Below are 12,289 nucleotides of genomic sequence, written 5' to 3' on the forward strand. Positions count from 1 at the left end.
GAAAAGGACACAAGGCCACTCAACACAGCTCCACTGATGTGCAAGGCCTGCTAAGTCCATACCTGGAGGTCATCCCAGTCATCCTATTTATTTCAAAGTAAGGCTATATAGGATTGGGATCTGTTGTTTTTTTCTGGTTGTGTTTTTTGTTTCTGATCTAAGTGGGGCAGGAAACAGGAGAAGCTCATGCTCCAATCCAGTATTTTTTTTATACACTGATCTTCCCTTTAACTGTTCGGTGACCCAGAATTTGATCTATTCTCTCTAACATCATCTACAGAGCAAAATTATCAGACTTTCTTCCCAAGAATAGGAAACAGATGGTTTCATTTTCCTCATTTACCACCTCCTTGAATGTGACTTTCAATGGGATGGAAACCCTCTGGCCAACCCATCCCTGGTCTTTTCCCTTTCAGCCTCTGCATGTGCTGTATAAAATTATTTTGACCACTGAGAAAATTGAATCACCCCACTAGAAGTGAACAATGTAAATTTTAGATTTGCAGTTTTCCTATTTATTTTTTTTACAGTGAAACTCAAACTCCTTTTTTTGCTTCATGCCAATTGTCCTTCTAGTGGATAAAAACAAACAACCAAAAAAAAAAAAAAAAAAGAGAACCACAAAACCCGTCAATTTTTCTTTTACATTTATTTCCCCTGGTCTATGAAGATATTCCCTAGATACCATTATATGATTTCTTCCTCTTCATGAAGATCATAGTGAGGAATTTTTGCAGCCACAAATGGCATTTTTTGTCCCATTTCTCCCCACAACCTACACTTACCCCTCTAGTTTTGTGTGATGATTTATTACTAAACAACATATTTTCCATTATAGCAAAGGAGGGGGGGGTGGGAGGAGTACCAAACAAACTCCAGTGGCTGTATTCAAAGTGTAATGCTTCTTATCACAAATAATTTAAAAAATGCAAGAACCCCAATTTGCAGCTAGGAGGCCCACTTGAGGGATCAGTTAAAATTTACTCCTTTATACACATGCCAACTTTGACTTCAAAAAGACTTTATTCCCAAGGATAAACAACCCAATATTTGTGTAATATAATTAAGTGAAGGCATCTTTAAATGTCATACCAGCTTGTGCCATGCTTTAAATTGTTATGCATCAACAGAATTTAACGAGATGGCCAAGGATCCTGCTTCCTGCGTGAATGCGATAAGCCACAAATACTGTATAGCTCTTTAATAGATTGCCAAAATAAAGCATTTTGTATGCAAATTATTCATGGAGTGGCAAAGCTAATATAGTGCCAAAATTACGCCCACTGGTCCTCTGCAATTAGTAGTTAAGTTGAAGTATCTTCAAACTGCAGAATTTCTTTCAGTGTTTCCCAATACTTGAAGCATCTTTTCATTTATGGAATTATGAAATTGCAGCTTTTATTTTGCTTTAAGGTTCAGGGTACGCGTGCGCTACAGCAGAGGGGTGGCAGCTGGGATCTAATCAGAAGAATTGCACATAGGCTACGCAGAAAATAAATGCACAAGTCCAGTGACTTGCAAGAAAGTTGAAGGAGGAAAAAAAAACAAAAAAAAAGGATTTTCCATCCAATTTTCCACCCATGCCACTAAAATAAAGTAAATGAGCTCTATGACATTGGGATGAAAAAAACAGCTAAGGAACACAGCAAACAAAATAAAAATATAAGCATCCGGTTCCCAGCTTTAGGATGGCTCACAGAGCCACCCCCACAAAACATCTTTTAGAAATGTCCCAGTCCGAGGAACACCCATACGCTTATAGCAGTTCAGGAAGAAAATGTCCTTGGGGTGCACAAGACAGAGGAGCCACAAAAAGCCAACACCTGTAAGTCACTTACCCGCTGCTTCACTTTCAGTGAAAAGCTCTTTCCCAGCTCTTCAGCTGGCCAAGATTCTCTCTCAGACCAGCTTAGGGAGCCATGTAGAGAGGGGAAATAATTGCTCCTCCATGGAGAACTCCTTGGAAAAACTTTTACCAGCTGAACCAGGCAACCGCGAAGTATTCAGGCAACTGTTCCACTTTTGGGTGTCGTTTATAGCCCTGCGTGGAGATGAAGCACAGTGAAGAAGCAGACGGGCATGTAGGTCACATCCACGTGCTGTGGTGTGAACGCTAACTGTATTTTTCACTTACAATCTAATCATCAGAAGAGTATAGCACGTGTCAGGGGCCCATGATGATGATTTAATGAGTCTGTGTCAAACCACTTGGACCTGGGTGGCCTTTCTTAGCTAACTTGGAGGATTTACTACCAGATAAGCAAAAAAAAAATGTAATTTTGATCACAAGCTATTTTATAAAAATGTGGAATACCATAGGCAGCTGTTTTCAGTCCAGTGGACTCCAGGAGTTGCAATCTACAGATTTTTATTTACGTGGGGGGAACGGGAGGACCCAAACACAACAGCCCCCAATCCCATACTTTGATATTAAAGGACAAAATGGGTAGGAGGTCTTACAGCAAGAAAGCTGCAATCCTTGGAAAATAAATAAAAGCAGCTACCACCGTTGCTGACGCAGGTCTTGCATTTTGTCCCTTTTAGTGATGTTGGTTTAAATATCTGGCTAAGAGAGGCGAGCATTTCTGTGGTAAGTCCAGATGAAGGCAAAAGGAGCGTGTGGCCCCACCACCTCTGCCAGCGGCTTTGCAAAGCAAACCTTGCACCGTCAGGATGACTTGGCGGAGCCTGTTGGTCAGGGCTCCACACTGACAACTTGTCGGCGACTTTGTAAAAAAATAAAAAAATAAAATAAAAAAATGGCAACCAATGAAAATCAATCTTCTGATGCTCGGCTGCCTTAAATACCAGTAGAGCAAACAAACAGCCCTAAACAATACAGCAGAAACCATATATCAATTACCCTAAATGCTCAAGCATTTTTACTTCACAGCCTGCAACATCCACATGTAGTATCCGCACCCACTGCGCCGGGGTGATAATGGTGCCGCATTGTTCCTGGGCGCCTGGCGGCGAGATAAGGGCTGCCTGCACTTAGATGATAATGAAAGTGGGCAGACTTAACATTGTGATTTGAAAATTTCTTGGGTCTCAGAAAAAGGTTCTATTAAGCCCACTGACCCCAATTGAATATTAATTAGCTAATTAACAGATTTATTGTTCCACGCAATTTCTGGAGAGGCAATTTTTTTTCAAGTGCCATTATTTTTTTAAATTATTTTTTGCATTGTGTATAATTGAATCTTTGCAGCTGCCAGCATCTTCTGCATGATTTGGCAAAAAAAAGAAAGAAAAAGCACTTATAGCTTTCCCTTTTTTTCCAGACCCAAATGTTTCCAATCGCTTTAGTTAGTGCTTGGGGTGGGAGGGAGTGGGAAAGAGGCAGCTGATTTATGTCACAGTCTAGAGATTTATTCTTAAAAGCTTAACTTAAAAATGTCCACACTTTTTTTTTTAATTCCTGTTATGATTCACTGGTCTATCTTTTAGCCTGAGGTGACTACAAGTGCACTATTATTCCCAGCAAAGCGACTGAAGTCTGTTCCCCGCCTCTCTTTATACATCCTTTTAAATATTGTGCATCTTGCTTCTCTTCTTACCTGTTTATTCTGGGGCTTTTCCACCATGAAACTGTTTTCTGCCCAGCTGGGGAGGGCAAGGGGCTTTCTGCCAGTCTCCATCCTCCTTGCAGCAGGGCCTCTTGCGTGAACCATATTTTTTCCCTCAGCACATTTTTGTCTCCACAGGTGAATCCTAAGAAAGCAAAGCATTTTTCAAAATGCTGAACGATTGGTAAAGAGAGACCAGATGCTATTTTACTGTATGGATGATTTCTGACAATTTCAAATAAGAGTGTTTTGTGCAAACTTTCTGAAGAGCTTCACGCTGTAGTAAACAGACCCTCAAAAAAACTCTGGTGTCTACAGAAGTGAAGCTCCACTCACCTGTTCCTCCACAGACAGAGGAGACTGACTGCAAGAGGTCTCCTTCTTGTACCTACCACAGCTACAGGTGTGTTCAATCTAAATTAAGGCCCATGAATGCTCACAGAGTTCCTCCTTGGTTTTCCCCTCAGACTGTTGATTTTTTGTTATTTTTCTTTTTCTTTATAACCAATCTGCAGATGTTCCATGAAATAATTCATCAGTAGCTTCCAAACAATTCCGATTTCTACAGCTCACAGTTGTGTTTGGAGACCTGCGAAAAAGTTTCTCAATGACTTAAGCCAACGTGGAGTCACAGAAATGCTGTTCTGTGAAATTAAACAAGTCAAAATACATCCATCAAGAATCTCTTTCAAGTGTTACAGGTGATACTGGTCCAGACTCTAGAAAATACTGCACAATGACAAAGAAATAATAGCATTTCTTCACATCCCACATTTATGAGGGGTAGATATGCATTGCTTCACTCAGTGTCCAGAACTAACTTGAAGAAGAAAAGCCACCAGAGTCAAATCTGAGCCCTGACTACAATTATTTTACCAATTACAGAGAGCAAAAGTGTTTGTATACAGATGTTTTTGTCCATCACAGAGAGAAAACTGAGCCAAAATATTCAAATCTGGATTTGGGTTCCTTAATCACAATGTGTTGGCTGGGACCTACCTCAGATGATACTGTTGTACGTGGGTACCTACACAAGATCTCAGTGAAATACCTTGAGTCCTATGCAATGTTCTCAAGATTGGCCTGGGTGAATCAAGACATTTTAATGAAGTGCTGCTGGCACAAGCTTCTTTTTATTTGTTTTTGCACCTTTTTCACAGCTGTATCCTGTTCTGAAACATGCTAGTCAGGAAGACAGTATTTAAACCACCCAATCTTTTACTTTAAAATGCTAGATGAAATATTACTTGGGCTCCAAACGAAAATAAGCAAATCACCGAGAGATGTGATTTCTACTTACATATAAAAATATAAGGAATAGGCAAGGAGAAGCATAAAGCTTGCACTAGGATTATAGAGATATGTGAACTGTGTCAGTAAAGAGCCTGTACTAGACTCATCAAAAGGTTGGTGGATATTATTTCATATTGACTTTGACCTTCTACTCTAATGTAATTACTAGGAACAATTTAAATAACTTACTTTTTTTTTTTTCAAAAAAAAAAAAAAAAGCATTTTCTATTGCTTAAAACTGGAAAACAAAATGTTTGATTGAGGTCATCTTGACATCCATTAGTGTGATAAATGAAGTGGAATTCAAGGCTGCTCCATTATCAAGGTTCATTTTCGTTGTTCAGATCTGGTTTCCCCCTCTCTCTTTCTTTTTTTTTTTTTTTTTTTTTTTTTTTTTTTTTTTTTTTGAAACAACGTGGCCTCAGACTCAAGGCTGATTACAATAATTACATTTTCTACCCATAATAGTACAAATGATTCAAAGAGTTATTCAGAATGTTTCAATGTCAGCACTTGGATAAATGCTCGTTCTTTCCTAGGGATTGCATTTTTTATGCAGAAGGTTAGTTAGGAGCAGCAATAACGGTATAGCTGTCAGAAAGCCGTGAATTTACGTGCCCAGTAACTACATTCACAATTGTTTGGTACTCGGCATGGCAACAGGACTGAATGGGATACTAGATAATTTATAACTGCTCCCCAATACAAGAAGAACAATTATATTGTGTGCAGTATAAAATGGCCATTATTTAGCTCAATTTTTTAAAATTATTTGAACAAAATGTGTATCCTTTGCAGGGCTATTTTCTTCTGGTTCTAATTAGATACCCAAGGAATACAGGATATATAAATTTTAGCCAGCAAATATATTTATGGAATTTTAATTTGCTTCTTGTATACCTCTGCCATAAACTTTGTGAGCCTTCTTCAGGTTTTTAATCTTAAAGGTTAAGAAAAAAAAAAAAAAAGGAAGGAAACAAAAAAGAAAAAAACCTGAAAGAACACAGTAGTCAGACGCGAGGTAGCTGCCATTTTCTGATGCGCAGCCAGACCCTGGCTGTAGCTCTCTTCTCTCGCACCACTAAATCACTACTGCATGTTTTATGAGGAGAAGTTTGCTCCTGCAGACCTGACAAATTGCATTGCCTCGCAGGGAGGAGTGAAGCTGGCGCTGGGCATGGCTGCGAGTAGGCCGGGCATGGCCGCAGCCTCCAGTGCTCGGCCTAGTCCCCATCCCACCAGGCCACCCTCAGCCTCCCGCCCCGTGTCTGTCATGATGAGCAGATCAAAGTGCTGTGGAGGAAGCCTTTCTATCAACATCATCCACGTAGGAATTTCAGGATCTCGCAGTAAACAAAAAACCCACCCCAATACCGTCAGTGACTGCAGAACTGCTTTCCTTCCTTTGGCAGCAGCCTAGGAAGAAAGGCTTTGTTGTGGCATGCTGCACCTGACTTAGGGTTTGATAGTAAAAAGTTCTTTGGGAAACACATAAATTTTAGTCAACGGGCAGAATTGATTTCCATTCACAGAAAGGAGGTCACTTCATTTTCTTCCAAAATATTTCAGGGATAAGCAAAATATGTAACTGAAAATGAATCTGGGGTAAGCCAGGTTTCACCAGATTTTGCACAATTTCCACATCAACTATGGAATTCAGCTAAAGAAAAGACACAGAGATGAACAGACATGAGGAGACTTGTTAGTAGCTGGGACCAGTTTAAGACGTCAACACAAATTTTGCCAATTTTGAAAGGAAATTAGCTGTGCTGTTATGAAGATGGACTTTCAATCAATGCCTAAAATTAGGCTTTCTTCTCTTGAATGAGAATATTCCATGTATATTAATCTAATCCAGCTCTTCAAGACTTCGTAGCTTCCACACCAAATTGGCAAGTGGCAAAACACTGTGTTAGCCCTTCCCTTGGGAATAAGGAGGCTACACTATGGTCAGGTCTCAGAAACATTTGAAAGAATAAAAATGTTAGCCTACAAAACCCCATGCAGTAATAGTCATCTTGGCAACAGCTCACATCTTTCCAGGATGACAAAAAGGGAGAAGGTCATGTAGTAAGAGGCATCCCTGCAGGAGAAGGGTGGGAGGGCAGTTTGGTGGCCAGGGATGCCTTCAGTGTATCCCAAGGGGTATTTGTAGGACATGCCACTGCCCCCACTGTTGCACCCCAATACTGAAAAGATCAGTTCAAACCTACCTCTGATACCAAGCACCTGTACAATTGCAAATGTCAAGCTGTGAAAAGTGCCTAGACAAACATAAAGGTCTCTTAATATGGTTGCATCTGCATCCATCTAATTAAAGCAAATCCAGTCACATCTCTTCCGATGTAAAAAAATATATATATATTTATCTAAGAGAGATTCAGGACTGAGCAGCCAGAGGAGTGGCTGCGGTGGTGTCCTGCCAGCATTTCAGCAAGAATGCTCCAGCAGTTCTGACCTGCCCTTTCCTTCCAGTAGTCCGATGGTATGGATGCAGAAGAGTGCTGGGATGAGAGGCTGTGCTGAGTGCAATTAATTTATATCTCCATTTAAATAAAGCCCTCTCATAGTCATAGCTGGGGAGGAGACAGCGCCACTTGGCAAACAAAATTGTATTAAGTGCACTCCACTAGAAATGTTTATACTTTGTCCCTGAGAAATGTTTATGCTGGAGTACAGTATTTAACTTATCAATTTGGAAATGAATGACAAGGAGAGGAGTACAGAGGTTTTCTTGTTGCAGAAGCATTTGTTAAGTGCCTTTCGTTTGCTACAGCTTCAAAGTTGGGGTAAGCCGTCTTCATCTAGAAGAGCCTTCAGTGACCATACCAAAGCTGAGTATGCTGGCAGGGACCCTCCAGCAAACATATGCCCAAAAGATCGGTGAACGTGGTGAAAAAATTTCTTCATTTCTGATTACATCCCTTTATTGATCCCTTTAGATTATCCCTTTATCTATGCTGAACTGGCTTCAGGAGGCTAAAGTTATGTGGTTACACCATGTGCTGGCTCCCCAGACATTATATCAATTCAGATGCCCCCAAAGGCAAAGCATACCCCATCATTAATAGTGTTGTGTTACATGCCTTGATATTGCAAGTTTGCTCTCCTCAGGATTCATTTGGTCTCTTCCCACTAGAACTAGACAAATAAAAAAGGCAAGCTTTTTGACAAAAGCAACATGGCTTGGCCCAATATTTATGTAGAGAATCTTACAGATTATTACAATTTTAATGCCAGAAATTTTAGTCTCTTATTTTCAAAAATTGGCATTAACATTCAAACATCCATGTTGCTCTAAAAATCTCCCCACTCTTCTCAGCTTTTATTCTCCATCCGTAACCCTGGAGGAACTTCTTCCACATAGCACTGTGGTAGTGCAGACATTGGGCAGACAGGTGGGCAGAGGGACAACAACCAGGCTTCTGCTCATACACACGTTTCTCAGCAGTTAGCACTAATGCAAAGGGAAAAGCTGCACATTTCACGGAGAAGAGGGGGATTTTTTAAAAGCAATTTTAAGATTTGCATCAGAGTTAGGATGGCTCTGTTGAAGTACTTTGGAGACATTAAGTAATGAGCTCATTCTTTCATAATGAAAACAGGATAGAAAAAAACAATTTGTTTAGTAAAATGCAGGGAATTGCTGTTGAGCCCAGACACAAACAAAATACAAAACAGTGATGCCAGTCTGCATTAACTCCATCTGAGCCACCCAAATTCATAGTAGTCTAAACTGGACTGTCCTTACAAAGTCTGTAGCTAAGTCATAAATGCAAGACACGATCTATGGGGCCAGCACCCTGGCTGATGCTCATCTATGTCACCATACTGAGGCCAGCAGAGCCTCTGTGTCTTGGAGATCTTGGTCAAAAGGTTGCTTTTTTTTTTTTTTTTTTTTTTTTTTGACTTAATTTCTTCATTTAGGTAAATGGTAACTCATTGTTAAGAGTAACACTGCTTAAAAGCATGTTTGTTAGGCTGGAATTCGAGAAACCAGCTCCTGCTAGTGGCACGTGTGCCTAGGGATGAGACCTCATGAACGTGGCAAAACTCAGATGATCATAAGCCTCTTTTGGCAATAATTTGACTCTGACTAACAGTGAACTATGGATATGGCATAAAAGCTCTTTTCAATGCATAATAGGGTTTTGATCCTTTTTTTTACCCTTCTTTCTTAACCCTAAAACAGTCAGGGAACACCGTGTCACCTGGTGGCCAGCCCAAGGCTGGCTGCCCAGGAGGGCTCGATTTTGTACCTGGTCACCTGAGCACACTCAGGGATGTGGACATCATGGTGAACAAGTCAGTGCCCTGCTTGGCCATCTCATTGTTGCCTGCCCTGACTGCACATCTTCAGGGTCCCCCCAAGCAGCAAATGCCCCTGTGCATCCTGCAGAGGTCCCTGTTTTAGCCATGGGTGTTTGCCATCGCTTGTGATGTTATCTAATACAACCTAGCCCTGCCTATCAATTTAATTTAGGCTTTCTTCATCACAGCAGCAGGATACCATGTGCCTGGAGCAGGAAGAGTGCCGTGAGGCCACTGAGCACAGCTCTGTGGGTTTGCAACCATTTGGAAGCTGCCACTGTGCCAATGACAGTGTACTGACAGCACCCTGGCTGATGTGTCCCTTCGGCTGTCTTCATGACAAAACCAACCAGCAAGCCCACACCATGCACATGGAAAGCCCCCAAACCCAACGACAAACCATTCGGGTTCAACTTGTCCTTTGCAGATGTCTCCCGCTCACAAACTCAGAAATCATACGGTCCCTGACATTGCGTAGCAGAAGATTTACGCGGCAAGGGGGCTAAGCGCTAGCACGCAGGTTTGAACAACTGGATACCGTCGGATTTATACTCCATTTGGGATGATAATGAGGTGGTTAATACAGAAATACAAGACAGTAATAAACCATTGACTTTTATAGATCTCTGTGTGGATCTGAATCATCATTTGGAGAGCAGGAGATCAGTGATATACAGCAGCTCATCCCGCTCTCCTGCTGCTACCTGGCGAGCAGCAGCCCAGCAATTGCCCTTCGCAGCACAAGAGGCTCTGCATAAATCCTGCGATGCTGCAAGGGGAACGTGGGTAGCGGGCAGCATTTTGTTAATGGAATATGCATCAACTAATCTCAATTAAAAGCGTGTTCTTCTTATGTAGATATCCCTTTTCCTCCACACAAGTTATGCTGATTCTTAAACCCCTTAATTATATCGAAAATGCAGGCTAGTAGCTCAAGACAGACTTCACCACTAGCTTTAATAAAAGGACTAGAAAAAATACTGTTTTCTGATGAGCAGGAAGGAGTGTTAAGTACCACCAAATGATCAATTTTCAGGTCACGTGAAGCACTCTAAGATTGCATTGAAGTATATATAACTGAAAATAATCTTGTAAAAGCATGGAAGATTCCTGAAAGTTCATGGGAGTTCAAAAAAGTGATGGGACAGAGTTGTGGCAGAAATGTTCACTCAAAGGCTATGCTGGGACTGCCCTTCATAGCTGTCGCCAAAGCACAGGTTACTGGAGGCTGGAAAAACCACCATGGAGACACAGACAACACCGGGGACACACCGCGCTGCTCCAGCCCATGGTCTTGGTGTGGATAAGCCATGTCCCTGTAGTGGGCCAGGACTTGTAGCCAATGAAAAAATAAAAATAAAAAGGTTTCAGTAGATTAAAAAGGTGCCAAAAACTTTATATAACCATCTTCCAAAGTGAAACAAGGACTGTTGAGCGTCCAGTCCCCAGGCTGGGAGAGACTCGGGAACTCAAATGGTATTTCACCCAGGCCGCTGGCGCTGATCCTGTCCGCTCCCATTTCTCTGGCACTCACACAGCGGCTGCACGAGGCAGGGCTCGGGCACCAGGACTCCCTCTGCCTGGAGACTGCAAACTTGCTCGCCTCCGCCGGGAGTGGAATATATGAGGATTTATACGATGGAAGAAAAAAGATAAAATGTTAGAGGAAATGGCCCAGAAATGCTGAAATAGAAATGAAGGACTGAAATAATCTACCCATACTTTATGCAGTGGCATAGATATAAGAAATACTTTTTTTTTTTTTTTTTTTTATTGAGAATCCTTTTTCTTCCCAAGAAAATTGTTTATGCAGAATCTCCTGAGAAGCTTCATTTTTTATTTATATATCCATATATATGAGTGGTGGTAATTTGAAGCCCTCCAAACAATCACCTGTAAATTATAATCTTTCTAAGCAGCAATATATATCCATGAGTCAGTCCCAGGACACTGAAGCTGTACATGAAAAGGGCTATTTATGTCACTGGAGGCACAGAAGGAAAATTTCTTGGTTTTATAAGAAAATTTCTTATTAGCATGTATAGTTAATTAGGTAAAGAAAAGCAGGGCCCTTCAAAAGACCTGGGATGACTAAAAGTTAATCTGCGGAACTGCTGAGCAGCATGATTTAGCATGGCAGCGATACCTATGTCTGTCCCTGCTGCCAAGGGCACAGATTTATCCACTGCACAGTGCTGAACAAAACTCGAGGTATTTCTTTCTCTGCACACACGCGTCTAGATGCAGACGTGCAGAGGCGCTGCTTATGGGAGCTGGATGGCAGCAGCAAGAAAGCTGTGCAGAATCCAAGGGAGGGACGAGGTGATGGGGAGGGTGGCTGCAGGGCAGGACAGAGGGAACAGCCCCCCTGCTCGCAAACACCCTGCAGCTGTGGCGGGGACATGGCCATCTCGGCAGGTGTATGTCGCTCATCAAAGCTCCCTGCTGAAGAAGTGCCTGTCCAGGTTTGGCCCCTGTTTTGGGACAGGGTTTGCATCAATGGGCAGCGTCAACTCCTGCTGACTGTGCTTAGAGCAGTGTGCAAGGAGAGACAGCAGCAGCTCACACCAAGCCATCGCTATACTTGCGACTTTCTTATGGCCCTTATCTAACCACAGCATTTATCTTCCTCTAATTGCAGTGCTCTGGGGCTTGGGGAAGGTGGCCAGCAGGAGTGCAGCTCAACCACACTGCCAGCAATAAGGGCTTTGCCTTTCCAGGGCCTTGCCATCAGAAGCGCTGTCTCAAAGCTTGTACCCAATCCTGCCCTACAGACCTCAAACCTTTCCCGTCGTACCCCTACACACATGCTGTTGGGGGCTGTGAGGTGGCACCTGCCCAGGAGCACTGTCAGGACATGGCAAGCCATGCAGAGGTGACTCACAGCCTGCTTCAGTCTTGATCCTGGGGCCCACACTGCTTGCCAAAACCAGAGCAGAGCCACTGTGTCCCAGTCTTGGGGGAATTACAGCCAAAAAAGGGGTCTCTTGCTGCCATAGTGCAGGGAGCAGGAAACACCATCAAGGCTGAGAGGCTTCAATAGCTCAGAGGCTTTTGATCTGGCAGTAACCGCTTTGCACAGAGCAAATTAGAGCAGGTTTTGGGGAAGGGATATT

This window comes from Aythya marila, assembly GCF_965140915.1.
Source record: "Aythya marila genome assembly, chromosome: 5".
NCBI classification, from domain to species: Eukaryota; Metazoa; Chordata; class Aves; order Anseriformes; family Anatidae; genus Aythya; species Aythya marila.